General features: G+C 37.5%; 3 protein-coding genes across 3 annotated transcripts in view; 1 reads left to right on the top strand and 2 right to left on the bottom strand.

Annotated features, from left to right (window-relative positions):
• The window catches only part of LOC144633242 (fibroblast growth factor receptor 4-like), a 33,678-nt gene extending 16,140 nt beyond the window's left edge, over nt 1-17,538 (bottom strand). Inside the window, exon 1 of the mRNA XM_078492072.1 lies at nt 17,523-17,538. The gene's annotated coding sequence lies outside the window, so the exon portion shown is untranslated. The remainder of the gene's footprint in view (nt 1-17,522) is intronic.
• Nucleotides 1-19,861, bottom strand: part of LOC144633243 (fibroblast growth factor receptor 4-like) — a 75,617-nt gene that overhangs the window by 16,145 nt on the left and 39,611 nt on the right. The gene's annotated exons all lie outside the window — the stretch shown is intronic.
• The window catches only part of LOC144633250 (fibroblast growth factor receptor 4-like), a 103,088-nt gene that overhangs the window by 66,490 nt on the left and 16,737 nt on the right, over nt 1-19,861 (top strand). The window lies entirely within an intron of this gene.

Here is a 19,861-nt window from a genome sequence, read left to right as displayed (position 1 = left end):
AAAACGTTCAGAAAACTTGTGTCATTTGCTGTGTTTGGCTGAAAGCAAAATTCCAAATCTCCTTATTCAATTCGTATCAAAAAAGTGGGGTTTCAAAAGTCGTTGTTTGTAGACATGCGGCGTTTCTTCAATCGAATTTGAAAGTATCAATAGATTGCCAAGGAAAAGGTGTCCCTATTTATCAAATAAAATCTCTGTTAAGTTTAAGAGGAATTACAGGTTCGCATCAATAAATGGTGTTAACTTCGTGACAATATGCAAATGAGCTCAACACGGAAATCGTGAAAAGTTCAGAGTTTGTAAAATATAAACTAAATAGAATGTTGCTATAAGAAGTAAAACATCGTTATGAAGCATTTTGCATAAAAATACTTTTAAATCGTTAGTAGTTTTAACTACTGGAAGTCGTTGGCTGGTAATAAGGAAATTAAACAAATTCAAATGAACACAAAGGTCATACCGACCTGCTGGTCGTACTGCACCAATTTGAAAGATATCCCCACAAGCAAGCATCATTGCAAAAAAGTCATTTCCTTCAAGGGTTTTTGGCATCGCCCTCTTGGTGTGTAAGCTGCGTTTTGCCGTATTTGCCAGCACCATAGTAATTTAAGAACAGATGTTATCAAAACAAGTTGGCGGCGAGGCATCAAATATAATATCCACCGATCATGAAAACCGACTTGTTTTAGAATTCGGTCGCGTGTTTTGTTCACATATAAAAAACATGTTTCCACTGCAAAGAAATTATGTAGTCATCGTTTTCATCCAGTAAGAATCTGCGGCACAAGTGGTTTTTGGTGCTGTCGTTCTTCGAAGAACACCGACAATAGTTGATTGCGTGACAGACCGACTTGTGAATTTTATCTCAAATTTCATGTCTCAAATTTCACTCTGACTCAGATCATATTGCGATCGTCATGGCTTCGTTTATGTACTTTCAAGAAGAACCTGACATTCAGGGGCCATGGGATATGTATTGAGTCATCTATAAATGATCCAATACGCCACAAATCGCCATGGCTTTAATTTTCCACCTTTTTTAATTTTAAAAATCTGAAATCGAAAAATTAGCCTTTAATACCGACTTACCGTAAATAATCTTATAAACGTCAGGGCTTTTTAATTTAAGGGGTACATGCGGGAGTTTAAAATAAATATGAGGCGTTTAGTAGAAAAGGGGCATTCATTTCACCAGGAGCCCATGATTTCACTCTAACTGTAACTAAACAAATAGACAAACAAGTATGTAAATATGACGCGTAGTTTGCTCCCGGATAAAGATAGGAAACAGATTTTGTGAGTAGGAGACTACTCTAATCTTTTCTAATGCAAAGCCTAAAGATGTCGTTCACAGATTGTTCGATATCGATGTCTTCATCGTCATCGCATCGGGGTTAACCATGTTGGCTAGCTAGCTCCTTGTCCGAGTGAATCAATTAACTAACTAAAGAAAATTGCGTGTTTTTTACTCCATGAAACGTTTACTTGAATTTTGAGGCGAATATATTTTTTTCTTTTTTTATTGAGGAGGGGGGGGGGGATGGGGGGAGCAGGGGTGTGTATTAGACACGGGACGTTTATTAGTAGAGGCCTCTAATACAAATTTTACACCTCAGGGGGAGGCGTTTATTTGAGAGTGGGGCGTTTATTAAATCATTTACAGTATTTCACTAATTTACATTTATTCTAAGGATTGCCTACAGGAAAGATAAAATAGAACAAAAGAGTATGATTATAAGTGTCATTGAAAACGAACTTTCAACAACCTGGTCAAGGCAAAGACGAATCATGAGTTGTAAAAAGGCACGCTGATCTACACTTATACAAATATTTAATTCCGTCGATACGTCGGTCCGTCATTCTAGCTTTAAATTAGGAAATCAGTAGGAGCACTATCAGAGATACAGGTGATTCCAAATTTGTTGAAATTGTTCTGGATCCTTGTTCCCAGGGTCTTCGTTCCCCTCAACCAGCGGTTGATAAACGAGTTTAGATATTAAATTTCGTTCCAAGAACTTGCCCATTTTCCGTCAGCCTTGACCGAGCTGGGCCGTCCTCTGCCCTCTGGGCCATTTATGGTTCCGGTTTAATTGTGCGCATGCACCGGAGAACTTGCCATGAAGGGTGCTACAAAAATATATTCCAGCGAAAAAGCACCACTTCTTAAAATATACGGAATAAAATGTTTGGGCTAGCTACTGAAACAACAAAATTTGGCAGCGCGAAATGCAAGTGAACTTCGGTAATTTCTTGACATTCTCTGTCTTTGTTATTCTTTGAACGCACGATTTTGGAGTTAATTAAAAATTATCTTTCTATCACTGCTATAAATTTCGCTGAAATCTCAGCCTCGTCAGGCATGTCCGCCATCTAGAATCCAAGATAGCGGAACATGCCTGACGAGGCTGAGATTTCAGCGAAATTTATAGCAGTGATACAAAGATAATTTTTAATATTTTAACTCCAAAATCGTGCGTTCAAAGAATAACAAAGACGGAGAATGTCAAGAAATTGCCGAAGTTTATCTAATTCTTTTATCGCTTCGACGAAAGAACTTTCTAAAGCAGAAATGCAAGTGGCACCGTGCTAATTTGTGTCGCGCTATTCCCATGAGTAAAATGGCAAATTTAACAGTCAAAAATCGCACTAACGAAAATAGAACCTAATGAAAGGGCAGCGTCTCTTCTTGTAATAAATATAAAAACATTTCTGACTTGATTTAATAAAAGATGGCTAACGAATTTTGACACAACACTACAGTAAAACCCCGGTAACTCGAACTCGGATAACTCGAACAACCCCGCTAACTCGAACTAACTTTCATTTCCCTTGGATTTGACTCCACTTTTCAGTCATTTTTACTCGGTTAACTCGAACTCGGATAACTCGAAAACCCCGCTAACTCGAACTAAATGTCGTTTCCCTTGAACAAAATTTGGGTCAAATTTACCCCGATAACTCGAATTTCGGTTCTTGCAACTCACCACGGTTGCCTATTGATTAGAGCAACGAACAGTATCATAAGAATGTGTATGGTTGTGTTAGAGTTTCTGACAAGATAAGTTCAATATGCACTGTACTGAATACTAAAGTGCTGAAAAATTAGTAAACTATCAATTATTAACTTGGCAAATTACTGTATTCAATCGACCTCGATAACTCGAAACCCCGGTAACTCGAACTGTGTTTCGTTTCCCGTCAGAGTTGGAGTTACCGGGGTTCTACTGTATTATAGTTCTGAAGCCATATTTTTGTAAGGAGCGTTGAATGAGGGCTAATTTTTAGCTCTCGTTTAACATAAAATTTCTCTTATGTATGTCTAAACAAAAAGACTGCATTTATGGCATTTCGTTCAAATCATGAATTCTACCAATTTAATTAAATTGTTTACAACATGAAATAGTTCTAAAGAGGACTTCTAGCGGATTTGAGTGGACATCTACCCTCATTTTACAAGCCCCTCCCACGCAGTAGAAGCGTGACTGGCTGGAACACAAAATAAAATTTGTGTTCAGTCACGAAAAATAAAGCGAAGAAAGATTATCCTTTGACCCTCAAAACAATAACACTGGGTTTGTGGTGTGAAATATCTCACAACTGAAAAGTGTTCTCTCTTGGCTCTGTTTAGTTGTTTTAACGGTGTAATCGAATTCTAGGTTTAATGAAACTTATGTCAGTCAGTAGTACGTTAAGTAAGCGAATAGAAATTAAAATTCAGCAAAGGATTTTGAACGGCCAGAGACGTAAATATAAATATGAATGACATTTCCTGTTATAAAATTTCATTTGCAGGCGTCAGATATTTTTCTTGTTCATCTATTTTCACGTTTAAGTTTCATGGCCATGACTTTCACACGACATTATAAAATCATCTACGAAGTGTTAATCAATATAATTATTACATTGAGTGCGAGATGTTTTTTTGCAGAGTTTTTTTTGTCTACATTCCGCACGATTTAAGATTAGCCGAGGTCAGCCAAGGTTTCATGTTCACATTTTTGTCTACTGCACTGCATAAAATGGTAGAAAACTCGTCGACATCAAATGCAACCATTTTTTAACTGTTTTGATAATACTTTTCATCATAAACTATAAAGAGTGGCAATCCATGTGAGCCAAGAAGTCAAATACGTATTCACCCCAAGGAACGAGTTGAAAAATTCTCTGACAGAAAAGCGATAGAAATGTAAACATCTAAATTTTAATAATTCGACAATAAATGGCTACTAAAATCAGTTGTAAAAAGCATACAAAATATATCAGACTATATCGAGAGGTCGCCAATACGTCGGTAAATGCAAAAAATTAATTTTGCGGCAACGCTTGTAATCAAGTAGGGAGCACATACATTCACAATGTGACTGTGAATATCTATCGACGGGTATTTTCATTTCGTGAATTTTACTGCAGACCATCGTGTTATTATTACCATTATCGAGAACTAACTTTACCGTAAAAAGGCTAACCGGGGCGCTAATCAGGCCAACTGGACTGTTATTCAGGCTAAAAGAGAGTAGAAGTCTGCAGTCTGCATTTGTAGCACAAATGTATTTTACAGTCAGTGTCGAAACCAGTACTAGTTCTTTTTATTGATAACGGAAAACTCGCCGATCTTCATCGGGGAGGTGGACAGTTTTGTCTGGTTAAAGAGAAAGCCGTGTGTAAAAATTTATATTAAACTTTTTGTTATAAACAAGACAACATTGCACACCAGCATAGTACACAAAAGCTTCTAAAGAGTGGATTCCGCATCATAACTGTCGATTGCTAGTGATTGCTAGAATTGCTTGATTTCATCATTCCATCTGGTGCACGGCAAACAACCAGCATTCTTCTCACTGATTCTTCTGAAATGCAACAAGACCGTCGCCACATTTTCGCGCGATTCTTCGCAATCGATCGATCATATGGAAGCCAAAGTTTTAACTGATAGAAATCCTGTTATGTGATTAAGATTTAGTGCGTACTGCGCTCACGTAGATTTAGCATTTTAGGCTTTGATTTCACGTTTCGTATTTACCCCAAGTGAAGGATTGAAGTGACTACACTTCTCCTGATTTTAGGGTCCATGAGAGTTGAACAGCTTAATAGCTCGACTGGGTTGTTCGAAGGGTGGACACGCTATCGGTATCCAGTTGTTAACAAAAACAAACTACGCCATTTACTGGATAGTGATTTATCCGCTTCAAGCCTTTGAATAACGGGGCCCTGAACTCCAACATGCCAGATATAAACTATATACTTACTAATGAGAATGTTTCCAACTTATTCTGGAGCACTTCAGCAGGCCAGCTAAACAATTAACCAGTTTGGGGTGGAAGTAAAGTGAAATTGAAACGCGTGCAAAGCAGATAGCGTGATATTGACGTTTGTGTGTATTTTCAGCACATAATGATAAGCACGTGATTTCTCGGGAAGTTGACGATGGAACGGGAAACAGGAAACGGGATCGAGCGAGGAGGAGGGGGGGGGGAGGGGGGATGTTAAAGCCTTTCTCCGGCGTTTAATTAATGTGGGTTTAATGCAAATATCTTGTTAGCGTTTCAAGCAATCCAAAAACTCTCTGCTCATTTCACAAATCTATGTCTTGCGGTGTTTTGTGCATCTTTTCGGTGAATTCTGAGGATTTTGGAGAGGAAGGAGTTCGTTTTTTACAAAGGAGTAAATTCTGGATAAACAAGAAATATTAAAGATTTAGTGTGACTTTAAAATTAAAAATTAGTAGGTGGATACCAAAACAGTCCCCTGGCAACCTGGAGTGCTTTTGCGTGGGGGTCAACTGTCTGGTGGTGTTCCAAAAACAATTTCCTTCCTCCTTTCCTTTTTTTAACATCCTAAAATTTCACTCAATTTCACATTTACCCCTGCCAAAGGGGAAAAATGGGAACTGGGACTTGGACAAATTTTCACTCAGACTCGGCCTGGGAATCACAACAACCAAAAAAACAGAAGAACTGAAACGGAGCGTTGGGAATTTCGGGAAAACAAAAGGCTGGGAAAATGATAAGTTTTTCAGTAAAAATCATTCGGACAAGATTTTTTCAAATACGGCAAAGAAGGACCTGAAAGATCATTATAAGAATAGTTATTTAACTAAAATACAAATTCTTTTAAACAGAAATTTAAAATCTGTAAAAAAAAATAGTAAGGTAAGTCATGCTGCTAAAATTGTAGTCCAGTTCTAAAACCTTCTCTGTCACGAAACACTACCCGTGATACTAGCTTTGCGTGACAAAGAGAGAGAGAGAGAGTCCAAACTGGACTACTGAACCTGGGACTTAAAATTACGACAGCCCTTCCCCACCCCCCTCGTCAATGGCCTTTTTCTCAGTTATTCCGTGAAATTAGAAGCCCAAGAAGAGCATTTCGAAAACTTCTGATCCTCCAGCAATAAATCATCGGATTAAAAAGTGAATTTAACATCATGCAGGTGAAAAATACAGGAATAAACAGACTGTGATTTCTGTTTACAAAGATGCCGCCAGAGATGAAGATCCTCGACACGTTGTTCACGAGGCCTGGTAAGAAGGACAGACACACAACACCGATTATGATTGTTGTAGTTTTCCACGCTTTCTTTTGCTCCAAGAATTTTGCGGTAGCTGCTTGAGAAATCTGCTGGGATATGATCTGGCGCCTGTGACGACGAGAAATCGCGTAAACAGAAATATGACAGCAAGCGATCACTGACAAATTTCCTGCTACCATTAGTGACAGAGCAAAAAATTGCGTTTCCCCAGTCACTAGGTAAGCGTAAATAATATAAGCTATCACTGTCAACCAGCTGCAGACGACGGCGACAGTAATGCGTGACTTGGTCACGATGCTTTCGTAACGCAACGCATGTTTCATCGCCACATAACGATCAATGCTGATCAAAGCCAAAAGAAACACCGATGTTATGACTGAGAGGATGGTTGACAACGTGACCGCGTTGTATACATTGCAATATGCAATAAACGAGTCAGTCATCAGAAATATCAACGCTGTGATTAAAAGCGGTTGGCTGACCACTCCAACCAGCAGATCTGTGCCCGCCAAATAAGCCAACAGGATGTTGGACATTCTCTGTAGTCCCTGTCTGGTCTTCACTGCCACTATCACCAGCACGTTCATTACTATGGTAACGGGACACGTCACCAAGTTGATAACAATGCATATCGGTATGACAATGTAGTTTTCTAGTGAGAATATTTCCCCCTTGAGCAGTCGGCAATCTTTGCTAGTTGAGTTTGTGGCATTCATGTGGACAAGCTTAAAGAAGGGGGAAGTAAAATATGTTTAAGAAAAAGGAAATAAAATATCTTTTTAAAACAGGAACTAAAATACTTTTTTGGTGATGATATATGGGCAAGAACGATTAATCGCCTTTTAAAATGTTCGAGTTAGCAGGAAGATCGAGTTATCGAGAGTTTGAGTTAAGGGGATTTAACTGTTGTTTTAATCATCGTTCTCCGTTTTGGCTTCCTAGTTTCTACGATAACATTACAAAACAAGTTTGAATATAGCGAATTATCTAAGAAAGCGTACTCAGTTAAACCTTTGATAAGTAAAGTCTTCTACGCTGTCGATAGAGTGTTTAAAGTCGGTTAGTATCTGTTTTGTCTTGTTTTCTTTTGGTTTAGTTTAACAAGAGTAAAATGTTTACTTACCAAGTAACGCCTTCAGTTGCGGGGTACAAACACAAAGTGTAAAACGTAGACACGAAAGTCGTGTAAAAACTGTTTGTATTCCATGAATTGTCGAATAATAAAAAGAAGTCAAATGCAAAGTAATATAACCTAGATGTGAAGTTAATCATACTCCTTATAATACCGTCAGGAAATCAAAAAATTCTAATTACAATATCTTCTACTTAAGACATTTTAGATAGCATTAACTGTGATTAAAGATGTCTTTTACACTGTTCTGACAGTGTTCTTTGGTTATCTTATATAATCTTCATTGAAAAAGAAATGAATACATTGTGACACAAAGATGAATCATCAGCTGAATGCTATCTATCTTCTTCTTTAGCAACAAAATCACTCAATAATATAAGCTTAAATCATTAACTGCACCTTGCGGCATTGAGCTAAAGTTCTTGACATCTTATCCGGCTGTAATTTTTTTCTTGTTTTTTAATCTGTTTTTTGAATATAAACAGTGCCAAAGTGTGCCCATGGTTTTATTTTCTTATGTAAAAGCTATTAAAAGTGCAGTGCTAATATTTCCAACCGCAAACGTGAGTCTATGTTAAGTTCTTGATAAAGATTTAAAAATGGGAATTAATTGTTTTTATTTCCGTGTTACAAGTTGCGATACTTTTTGCTACTTCACTGCGCCAACAGGCTAGCAATTTTTCATAACAATTACTTCATTGATGTTGGTTAGTTTAAGTTACGGAAATTTTGCGTATTAAAGAAAATTAATATTACTAAAGAAAACCAACAATTGACAATTTCCCCGCCGTTCTGTAAACAAAATTTTATTTTTAAAAATATAGAACGTGGTACAAATTGTATTAAATCTAAATGGCGATGAGCCACTGAACTTCGAAAATGAATTTTTATGCCAACTAAACCATCAATTCAGTAACCCGTAAGGAGCAAAACACCTGTTCTTTCACTCAAAAGATTACAGAAACGAAGAAAAACCAATAGCCAATAAAAAACCACATTTAAAATGAAATTAAGGAAGGTACGTTTTTTAGGGGGGGGGGGGGGGTGGCCTCAGAGGGGAGGGCCATCGGTAAAATTTTTACAAATTGGAGAGGGCGAAACCTGTTTTTTCCCCAGGGTTAGTTCTAGTTTGGGCTCAGCGAATAGTGCATTCTTCGCAAGTTAAAGGCATTTACTTTACTTCTGTTCCTGTTCTGGCATGAGAGTATTTTTTATAAAAGAAACGCGCAACCCTTAAAAAAACACCCGGCCGCTTAATGTTATTACCTCGTTAATAAAGTCGCTTTCTATGGTATGTGGTCTCATCTGTGTTTCAATTAACGAGGCGCCACTGTATTCTCTTTTGTTGAGTCATCTGCAATATTTCAAAGCAGTTTAACGCACAGAAATTCACACCAACATTGCATGTTTAAATGTGAAGTATTTATGATTTTGGGAACTCTCCGTAAACTACTGTAGAAAAGAACGAAAGCATGTGAATAGTAAGCTAATGTTGAAGGGAGTTTTCTTGGGGGGATTAGCATTCAACTTTAACACTCAATTTCTGTCCAACTTACTTTATTTGGCTACACGAGCTGCATAAACCACTCTGATCACCAGCATTTACAACTCTGATCTTCCGATTCGACTCGCGCTCTTTTATTTGGACCAAACTCGAGCTGTCAATCAGCTGTCAAGAATGCCAAACTCGCAAATTTAGAATTACGTAAGTTCATGCGCAGCTCGTTCTATTCAAGTGCGGCTGCGTCGCACGCCATCTTGACATGAACCTTGAAGTTCGAAAAAGTTTCTTTGCGAGGGATCTCTTCTTCCTAAATCTTTACGATCATGTAGTAGGAGCATGTTTGGTCCAAACAAGGTCGCACGAGCATTTTAAGGTTTACAAGAAACATATTTACAACATTAAAGTTTAGACTAGTGCTGATATTTTCAATTAATGTTTTTGTCAAAATTCTAGGTCGACATAGGTGTTACAAGAAAATTCTTGCGAAATACAAGCTTCGTGGGGGTAACTTGGAACTAGAAATTATCCATATCATTAACCGAACGTGACTTGGGCACACACATGTTCTCGCAGCATCACTGCTTTAGTCTCTTTTTGCACCTTTGTGTAAAGTGTGAAAGAAAACATACTAAAGTAATTAAATATTGCTACTAAAAACATCCGAGAAGTCAGTAAAACGAGTAAAATTTGACAGAAACACCCGCGTGTACATAGACAACTTTCGTAGGTAACACAGCAGGAAAACAGAAAATATTTCAAATAGCAATGATGCCCAAGAAATATGTTTGAAATCGATTTAATCGAGAAAAATGGTTTATAAATTCTAATTAAGGTGTACAATTAAAAACAACTAAGTTACAGAGTTCAGTTGCCTATGCAATAAAATTGTAAGAAATTCACACATACTTCAGGGAAGAACTGGTTCCTTGGAAACGTTACATCTGTGTGTATAATGATAAGGTTAAAAGAATATAGTAATTGATCAGTTAAATTTAGAAAGCAAGTTGGTACAGTTTTATGTCCCAAGCGCCTGAAATATTTCAGTATTATATTTTGAATGATCGAACACCTATAACTTCTAGAGTTGTTTTATTAAACCTGTGAAATAGATAGTGGGATAGTAGACATTACTTCTTCGTATTAGCTCTTATTATTCCGCTATAATTAGTTATTCTCTTTTTTTTCTTCTTTTTTTTTTTTGTGTATCACGCACTAATACTAATTAGTAAGCACTATTACACACTAACTAACAAATCTTGTTTCACGGGTTAAGTAAAACCACTCTAACATCAAAAGTACTTTTAACTTAATTGAAACACACGACTAAGTATCAAAAAAGGATTTCTATCTTGCTTGCATTTTTATTGTTTAAGAGTGAGTCCGCACAAAAAAAATGCAGGCGAGTCTACAGCGCATCTCACCGATTTCCCTCAAATTTGGCACACTTGTGTAACTTCACTAGTACATTAACCATGTGCAATATTTTGGTTCAATTGTTTATTGTTTTGGAGAAATGTCAATCAAACTGTCAGACAGTGGAAAGTACTTAAATTTGACCTAAAAATATTCACCATGTTTGATCCCCTGCTACATGCTAAATATAAAAAGAAATGATACGAAACTTTTACATAAGACAAATCAAGTCCCGAACAATAGAAAAACGTTCAGAAAACTTGTGTCATTTGCTGCGTTTGGCTGAAAGCAAAATTCCAAATCTCCTTATTCAATTCGTATCAAAAAAGTGGGGTTTCAAAAGTCGTTGTTTGTAGACATGCGGCGTTTCTTCAATCGAATTTGAAAGTATCAATAGATTGCCAAGGAAAAGGTGTCCCTATTTATCAAATAAAATCTCTGTTAAGTTTAAGAGGAATTACAGGTTCGCATCAATAAATGGTGTTAACTTCGTGACAATATGCAAATGAGCTCAACACGGAAATCGTGATAAGTTCAGAGTTTGTAAAATATAAACTAAATAGAATGTTGCTATAAGAAGTAAAACATCGTTATGAAGCATTTTGCATAAAAATACTTTTAAATCGTTAGTAGTTTTAACTACTGGAAGTCGTTGGCTGGTAATAAGGAAATTAAACAAATTCAAATGAACACAAAGGTCATACCGACCTGCTGGTCGTACTGCACCAATTTGAAAGATATCCCAACAAGCAAGCATCATTGCAAAAAAGTCATTTCCTTCAAGGGTTTTTGGCATCGCCCTCTTGGTGTGTAAGCTGCGTTTTGCCGTATTTGCCAGCACCATAGTAATTTAAGAACAGATGTTATCAAAACAAGTTGGCGGCGAGGCATCAAATATAATATCCACCGATCATGAAAACCGACTTGTTTTAGAATTCGGTCGCGTGTTTTGTTCACATATAAAAAACATGTTTCCACTGCAAAGAAATTATGTAGTCATCGTTTTCATCCAGTAAGAATCTGCGGCACAAGTGGTTTTTGGTGCTGTCGTTCTTCGAAGAACACCGACAATAGTTGATTGCGTGACAGACCGACTTGTGAATTTTATCTCAAATTTCATGTCTCAAATTTCACTCTGACTCAGATCATATTGCGATCGTCATGGCTTCGTTTATGTGCTTTCAAGAAGAACCTGACATTCAGGGGCCATGGGATATGTATTGAGTCATCTATAAATGATCCAATACGCCACAAATCGCCATGGCTTTAATTTTCCACCTTTTTTAATTTCGAAAATCTGAAATCGAAAAATTAGCCTTTAATACCGACTTACCGTAAATAATCTTATAAACGCCAGGGCTTTTTAATTTAAGGGGTACATGCGGGAGTTTAAAATAAATATGAGGCGTTTAGTAGAAAAGGGGCATTCATTTCACCAGGAGCCCATGATTTCACTCTAACTGTAACGAAACAAATAGACAAACAAGTATGTAAATATGACGCGTAGTTTGCTCCCGGATAAAGATAGGAAACAGATTTTGTGAGTAGGAGACTACTCTAATCTTTTCTAATGCAAAGCCTAAAGATGTCGTTCACAGATTGTTCGATATCGATGTCTTCATCGTCATCGCATCGGGGTTAACCATGTTGGCTAGCTAGCTCCTTGTCCGAGTGAATCAATTAACTAACTAAAGAAAATTGCGTGTTTTTTACTCCATGAAACGTTTACTTGAATTTTGAGGCGAATATATTTTTTTCTTTTTTTATTGAGGAGGGGGGGGGGGGGGATGGGGGGAGCAGGGGTGTGTATTAGACACGGGACGTTTATTAGTAGAGGCCTCTAATACAAATTTTACACCTCAGGGGGAGGCGTTTATTTGAGAGTGGGGCGTTTATTAAATCATTTACAGTATTTCACTAATTTACATTTATTCTAAGGATTGCCTACAGGAAAGATAAAATAGAACAAAAGAGTATGATTATAAGTGTCATTGAAAACGAACTTTCAACAACCTGGTCAAGGCAAAGACGAATCATGAGTTGTAAAAAGGCACGCTGATCTACACTTATACAAATATTTAATTCCATCGATACGTCGGTCCGTCATTCTAGCTTTAAATTAGGAAATCAGTAGGAGCACTATCAGAGATACAGGTGATTCCAAATTTGTTGAAATTGTTCTGGATCCTTGTTCCCAGGGTCTTCGTTCCCCTCAACCAGCGGTTGATAAACGAGTTTAGATATTAAATTTCGTTCCAAGAACTTGCCCATTTTCCGTCAGCCTTGACCGAACTGGGCCGTCCTCTGCCCTCTGGGCCATTTATGGTTCCGGTTTAATTGTGCGCATGCACCGGAGACCTGAGATGGAATGATCCGTTCTCGCTCCCAGAGTCTACGGTCCTTCTGTTCTGCGCCACGGATCGAGACCTCTGCCGTTAATGTCTGTTAAGCTACGCAACGAATTGAAGGCGGGGTTTGGCTGGGAATGAAAAGGAATGACGCACCAGCGGAGTGGCCCCGAGGCGAAAGCGGAAACCCGACTGAGAGGTAAGTGCTTGGACGGTTGCTATAGAAAACGGCTCCACATCGAGGCCCTTTGAGTCACACTAGGGCTTTCCACAAGTTGCTCGGCAACTTTTTGGCATTTTTTCATGTTTCGAGCAACTTTTTCCCCCTTGGAGCAACTTTTTTCCTCTCGAGCAACTTGTTGCATTTTGAGCAATTTCCAGACCGAAGATTTCCGAAGATTATATATACGAGTGCTGTTCTAAAGCAAAACGAACGTTTCCGAAGACTTACGACGTTTGCCGAAGATTTTCGAGGGACATCTGAAGACGTTTCAACATTCGGCTCATTCTGTATAAAACATTACAAAACTCGTTAGCAAACATGACGTCATCAATATCTTCACGATTTTTCCCAGTTAAAGGAATCCTTGTTTCTTAACAAAATAATATTCCCTTTAATATGTTATTTAGATACTTTTGCTGTAAAATTGCTTAAAACTGCTTTGAAGATCCTACTCTCAAAGGGAAATTAGCATATATTTAGAAAAAAATCTTTTGGTTAGAAGAAGCGTTTTAGATTTTTTGGAGCAACTTTCGAGCAACCTTTATTATATGAAGCAACGTTTTTGGATTTTTGGAGCAACTTTTTGAGATATTACGGGCAACTTTTTGGGAAATCTCGAGCAAGTTGTGGAAAGCCCTAAGTCGCACTGCCCGAAGCCAGTGGAGAGCACGGATGAAAGAAAGAAGGATATAGTGAAGGCTAGAGCAACGAAAAAGAAACTACTTGCAGCAAGCGAGCAGAATGCAAATATACGCGTCAGCATGACGACATGTCAACAGCGCACGAAATACATGATCCACGAGGGCGAGGCTGCATCAGGCACGAACTCAAACCAATTTAAATTCGTGCGACTGATCGCAGTGACATAATGAGTGAAAGCAGCCTTGTCGCAGCGTGTGTGCACTTCTGCGACAAAATATAAACTAACCAATGAGAGAGCTTCATGTATTGAATTCAAAAACTAGTTTACATTCTCCCTCTTCCAAATTCGCTGCAGGTGCACCGAGCAAACGCCTTGTTGCAGGGACTGTTTGAAGTAGTACACACGAAGCGATTTGTCGCAGAGAACCTCACTTGAGGTTTATTAGTACTTCATTAGTGTTTTCATTAATTTGAAAGTAATATTGTGTATAAGCTACTTTAACTTTTTCATATATCACATTGATCTGCAATATGGCACGAACAGGAGCTAGAGAGATGGTGGATATAACCCCAGTGTATAAAGATTGAGTGAAGTCCAATTGGGTATGTAACTATACGCGTTATTAACAAAATCGAACTGCGCGGTCGTTCGATTTTGTTAACAAGGCCTTTGAAAGACCTTTCAATTGGCATTAATGGTTTTGACATCCACACTATAAATCAAACATTCAGTTAGGGAAGCAACATTATTTTTTTGGAGGAGTGGCCAAGTGGGATCAAAAATCCTAAAAAAAAAATTGTTTGCAATAGCAAAATGCCCACATAAATTGTTTGAAGACATCAAAAAACATTGTCTGCAGAAAGATGCAGCTGGAAAAATTGTTTGGACAGAGAGCGGCACGGAAAGAAATCGTCTGTACCGTACTATACTACGCTTCGAGTAAAACAATGGTCCATTCCAGCGTTTCGATCGAGCACTGAGGCAAGTCTTGAGAGACTGGGTACTAGTCCAAAACAACATGGCGCCCGGGTGAAAAGTAATTTACCAGGCTTATGAAAATGTGAAGTACTGAGGCCATCGCTTACGAGACAAGTGGAAACTAAATCCTTGCAGAATTGTTTGTGAACATTATAACTACCAGGTAGACAGGAGTGAGCGACGTTTTCTCTTTCCAATCTGCACGTGAAGATACGCTTGAATTCGATCGATGATGAACATGTCAAGTGGCTTGTTTACCTTTTCTCACGCTGTAAGTCTGTATTTATGGGCACTAAATAGCCGGATAATTAACATCACGAACCACTTTAGATGCTAAAAGGTTTATTGGATTTATGTAAGCGGTATTTCTCACGTCCTCAGCCGACCTATCCATCATGTTATGAAACTCGTTCTAAAACTTTCAGAACTTTGTATTTGTTTTGCTCACATGTACCACATTTTTGTACGCTAAAATCATACGTGCCGATTGAACTTAACATACTTTTTTTGACTTTAATTTATTATTTAGTAAATGTTTTACAAAATAATGGCTAATGGAACCATCAGAATAACGCCGCATCGGCGATATTCAAACGTAATTTTACCCTAAAATCTCTAGTGTCACGCATTGCCCGAAATACCTTATTTTTAAAATAGGTTTACTACTAAACGTGAGAACGATGAGAAATCTTGATGATATCATTTAAATTGTACTAGGTGATACTAATTACAGTGGTATTTTTATATGGAAAGCTTCAATTCTTGCAGAGATATTTTGGTCAAAAGATGGGTCAAAATTTAGGTATTTTTTGGCTTAAAACCGACCATGGGCACGTTGACCACGATATCTTCCACACGTTAAAGAATTTTGCGATAATATTCTACCTACAGCATTATCATCTCAATATGTAATCCCATGCAAAATATAAAGGAAATCTGAGAGGGTCGATGTAGACTCAAATTTTAATATTGCATGGATTTCATATGGACCCTCTCTTAAGTCAAAAATATTTTTGCTTCTCGGACACAAATTTTGCTTTCGCAAGTTGAACATATGTTGCCCAGTTTAGCTACCATGGAAGTAATGCTGACTAGTTCGTGCGCAAGCGTGACACCTTGTTCCCAGAACGTTGTTTTTAGTTTAACGCACTCCGGCAGCAAAACATTTTCCTTGCTTCCTGCTAATTTAGCCACTTATGAAACGCGACAAGGAAAAATGTTTCCGCCACGATGTCACCTAGTGTAACCTTAAAGGCCTGGCTAAACAAGGAAACATTGTTGCGGACGCAAATGTTTCCCAGTTTAACCAGGCGGGAAACATATGTTGCGGAAACAAATTTTGTTTCACGGAAGCAAAAAAATGTTTTTGCCTCAGGTCAAAAACATTTTTGCTTCCCGGACACCAATATTGCTTTCGAAACATATGTTGCCCAGTTTAGCCACCATGCAAGCTAATGTTGACTAGTTTATGTGCCACGTAGGAAACACGACAAGGAACAATAATTCCGCAACGATGTTTCCTGGTGTATCCAGGCCTTAAGTTAAGCTTGAAACTTGTTAGCTGTATAGTCCAAGACGGTAACACCGCTGCGCATGAAGTCTTGTCATTTTTTTTGGAAAAAAAAATCACGTTAAAGATTCACCTCTAAATGTCTTTTACCTCTCCAGCAAAAATACAAGTCTCACAACAACTTCTTTTTCACCCGTTGCCTTCTGTTTGCAGTAATCCGTTTTCGCTCTTCATATGCATTGATTACAGTGTGTTCTAGAAATTTATTTTTAATAATTTAATTTAAGACTTCCTGTATCACTTCTCTCTTTAATTTAAACAGCTGTTTAGCATGCAGATCGGGTTCCGAACGTCACTATATACGAAAACACCTTCTTTGCAAAAAAAAAAAAAAAACTTGAATAATATTATATGTAGCCGTGTATCGTCTTATTTTATAACAGAGAAAAATATTACACAAAGGAAATCAACGAAAACAACTGCCGCCCTTCCTTGAAGTCTCTTTGGATGTCAACAAAACGATCCATTAAAACGATCCATTAAATATTATAATAAGCGCAATAACTACGCCAATTTAACCTTAGCCTTAAAATTACGATATGCTTGCATTTTTAAGCTAGCTCAGATATGCCAACGGAACTAAAAAACCTACAAAGCAGGCTTGCATTAAAAAATGTTCTTTTCCTAAAGCAGATCCTTACGTACACACGCACACTTAAGAATACATTGAATACCGTGACGTGACCGTGTTATTTCGGGCAAAACAAATTTACACGCCTGACGTTCACTTCGCGAAGCGACAGTAAAAATTTACAGACATTTGTTCTAAAATAATATTATCGCCGTGATTTGACTTAATGGACACGCTTTTTTATTTTTAAAAAAATCCTTACACGATGATATGTATACAAAGAAGAACCATGTGATCACGGCCGTAGCTAGAAACAGGCGAACAAAATCTTAAAATAATTATTATTTTTATGTTCCCGTAAGACGTTAACATGAAAAAGGTGTTTCTTTTTCTGATATCACCTAAAAATGGCATTTCAGGGCTTTTAGACTTCAAAATTTGATCACCTATCTTTGGCGTTCGCAATTACCTCGGTTTTTTAAAAGTCTGGCTATGGGCCCGGTGGTAATCAATAAAATGGTGATAGTTCTTTTAGTATGCAGAAAGGATTGTCAGTCACCAGCCAAACTCTAAGATATGGACACTTCTTTAAAAAAAAATGATGTACTTACGTTTAAATCTCGCTATGTGTCGTTCTGTCCTCAGTCCCAGAATCACGTTTGGCTACAGTTAGTCTTTAAAATGGTGTCACATTCTTTTTTTACCAATATTTACTGCGTTTGTGTGTTCGACTGAATTAAGTTCCATATTCTTTAATAGCTGGTATCAGATCACTTTGACGAACAAGCTGCCTGTTTGTTGATGCCATGGCAACGGTTATTCTGATAACAGTATAAAGAAAAAGCGGTATGAAAAATACCCTTTCAGGATATAATACTAGTTATCGAAAGTTAAATCTAAGAGACAGATTGCTGATTATTTCTGCGATTTTGAATCCTCTATACCCAATGACATGAGCTACGTATATGATAAGTAAAAACCGAGTTTCGATAATGAAGCATTTAGACGTTGTTTACACGAACCCTTTTGTTTATGCCGGCGCCGCTATTACCAAATCCACTTGCGCTACTGATGCTTTGCGGTATGCTAGCTGTATCCCTTTAATGATGACGTTTGAGATAAAACTGCTTAGCTCGTGTAAACGGCATATATTTGTTGATATTGCTTATCTTTTTATTTTAAGAAAAAGTGTGGAGTGCTTACTTCTTAAATTTGCAACCTGGGCGTTTTTGAACACCGCAATACCGAAAAAATCGGCAAATATCGCAATACCGCAAAAAAATTCAGAAAATGCCACAACTTCACAGTAAGCCTGAATTGAATGGTTGGCGGATTCGTTGATGCGAGGGCGAAAAAAAAAGGCAAAAAACGAGCGGTAGAACCGTGGAAACAGTAACACGGCTTTAAACAGGTTGTTTAAACAATAAATCGTAAATTTGAATATGCGACAAAATAAGGCTGTTTCAGGTTGCTTTCGAAATGACCAGAAACGGCTAAAAATTGGTCGGAAAAAAGTGAAAGAAACCTTTTTATACCGACTATCGTCGACCAAAACGCTACAAAACGCATCCCACAGGTTCGGAGAATTCTGCAATACCGCAATTCAAGATTAAAATTACTGAAACACCGCATGAAAAATTGGCCAATTCCACAATCCCGCAAACCCCAATGTCCCCCTCTTTATTTATATTTTAATTCTGTTTTTCTCCTTTATTGTTATTTCTTTTGGGAATGAAGTGTAGTTTATACTTGAAATTAAAGGGTCAGTGGCTAGCAACTGCCAGCCTAAAGGTAGGATGAAAGTAAATCACATTCTTTCTTTCCCTGAAGGAAAATACTGCTGGCAAGGAAGGCTTTCATAATATTAATTTCCGCGTGCAACCTGATATCGAAACAACTGTAGCTAGACGAAAGCGTTCCTCACTGAGAGCTGATATCACAGTAGGCGTGATGCCTCGACGGCTTTAACGACTTATTTTAGATAGCTTTTCAAAACAATGTTTTAAAATACACACTGGAAGCGCATCTACAAAAGAGAAGGTGAAAGTGCAACACATTTTATTATCTTATTATTCCGAATTATTTTGACATCTACTGTACGTTTCTGAGTGCCGTCGTGATTGAACAGAAAGAAAAAAAAAACTTTAAGTAAAGAAAATTACCGAGGTTCCATCATTGTATACAACAAAACAGCAAAAACGATCCCATTAAATTAAATTAGCACATTAAATACGTCAGTCTGACCTCAACATATGGCTCTCATTGTGGCAATTCTGACTTTAAATAAGGGAATTCTGACTTTTAACGCTAACGCATTTTACCAATGATATATTTTTTATATTTCAGAACCAAAATTTATTTGTACATAAACTTGGCTCAGGGTCTCCCCTCACTATTTTGTTGGCCAGGTAATGTTATAACCTTATGTCGGACAAAACAATCTTGTAAATACGTCTAAAGCTTAGATCGATAAACGACAGTCAAACGTTTTAGACGTTTGTTATTTAAAGATATAAAAAATAAACAGGATTTTGTTAATTAAACATACAATGATACGTACAAAGAATATCCATATGGCATGCAAAAAGAAAATTGTCTTATTTTTTATTTTTTTTTTGTAGCATGCAGCAAAGATTGTTAATCGCCCACCAAACTCAAGGTTAAAGACATTAAAAATATATATATATATATATATATATATATATATATATGCTTACGCTTAATACCACCAAGTGGTCAAGAAGTCGTATTTATTTTTTTCCAAGAGGGCACGGTAACGAATCCTGCAATCTGATTGGTTATTAGCGCGGGCAAGATTCTCCTATCTCTGCCCACGGGCCACGGTAACGCTTTCGTGAGTTTCATTTCGCGGCGAGACGAACGAACCCATGACAGTTTTGCTCTCCAAAATGATTTAAATCGATGTAGTTGCTCACCAACCGTTGTAAAT

This window comes from Oculina patagonica, chromosome 12, assembly GCF_052425735.1.
Source record: "Oculina patagonica isolate OP01 chromosome 12, crgOcupat, whole genome shotgun sequence".
Taxonomy (NCBI): domain Eukaryota; kingdom Metazoa; phylum Cnidaria; class Anthozoa; order Scleractinia; family Oculinidae; genus Oculina; species Oculina patagonica.
Note: the sequence above shows the minus strand (reverse complement) of the source record. Positions and strands in the feature narration are given on the sequence as shown.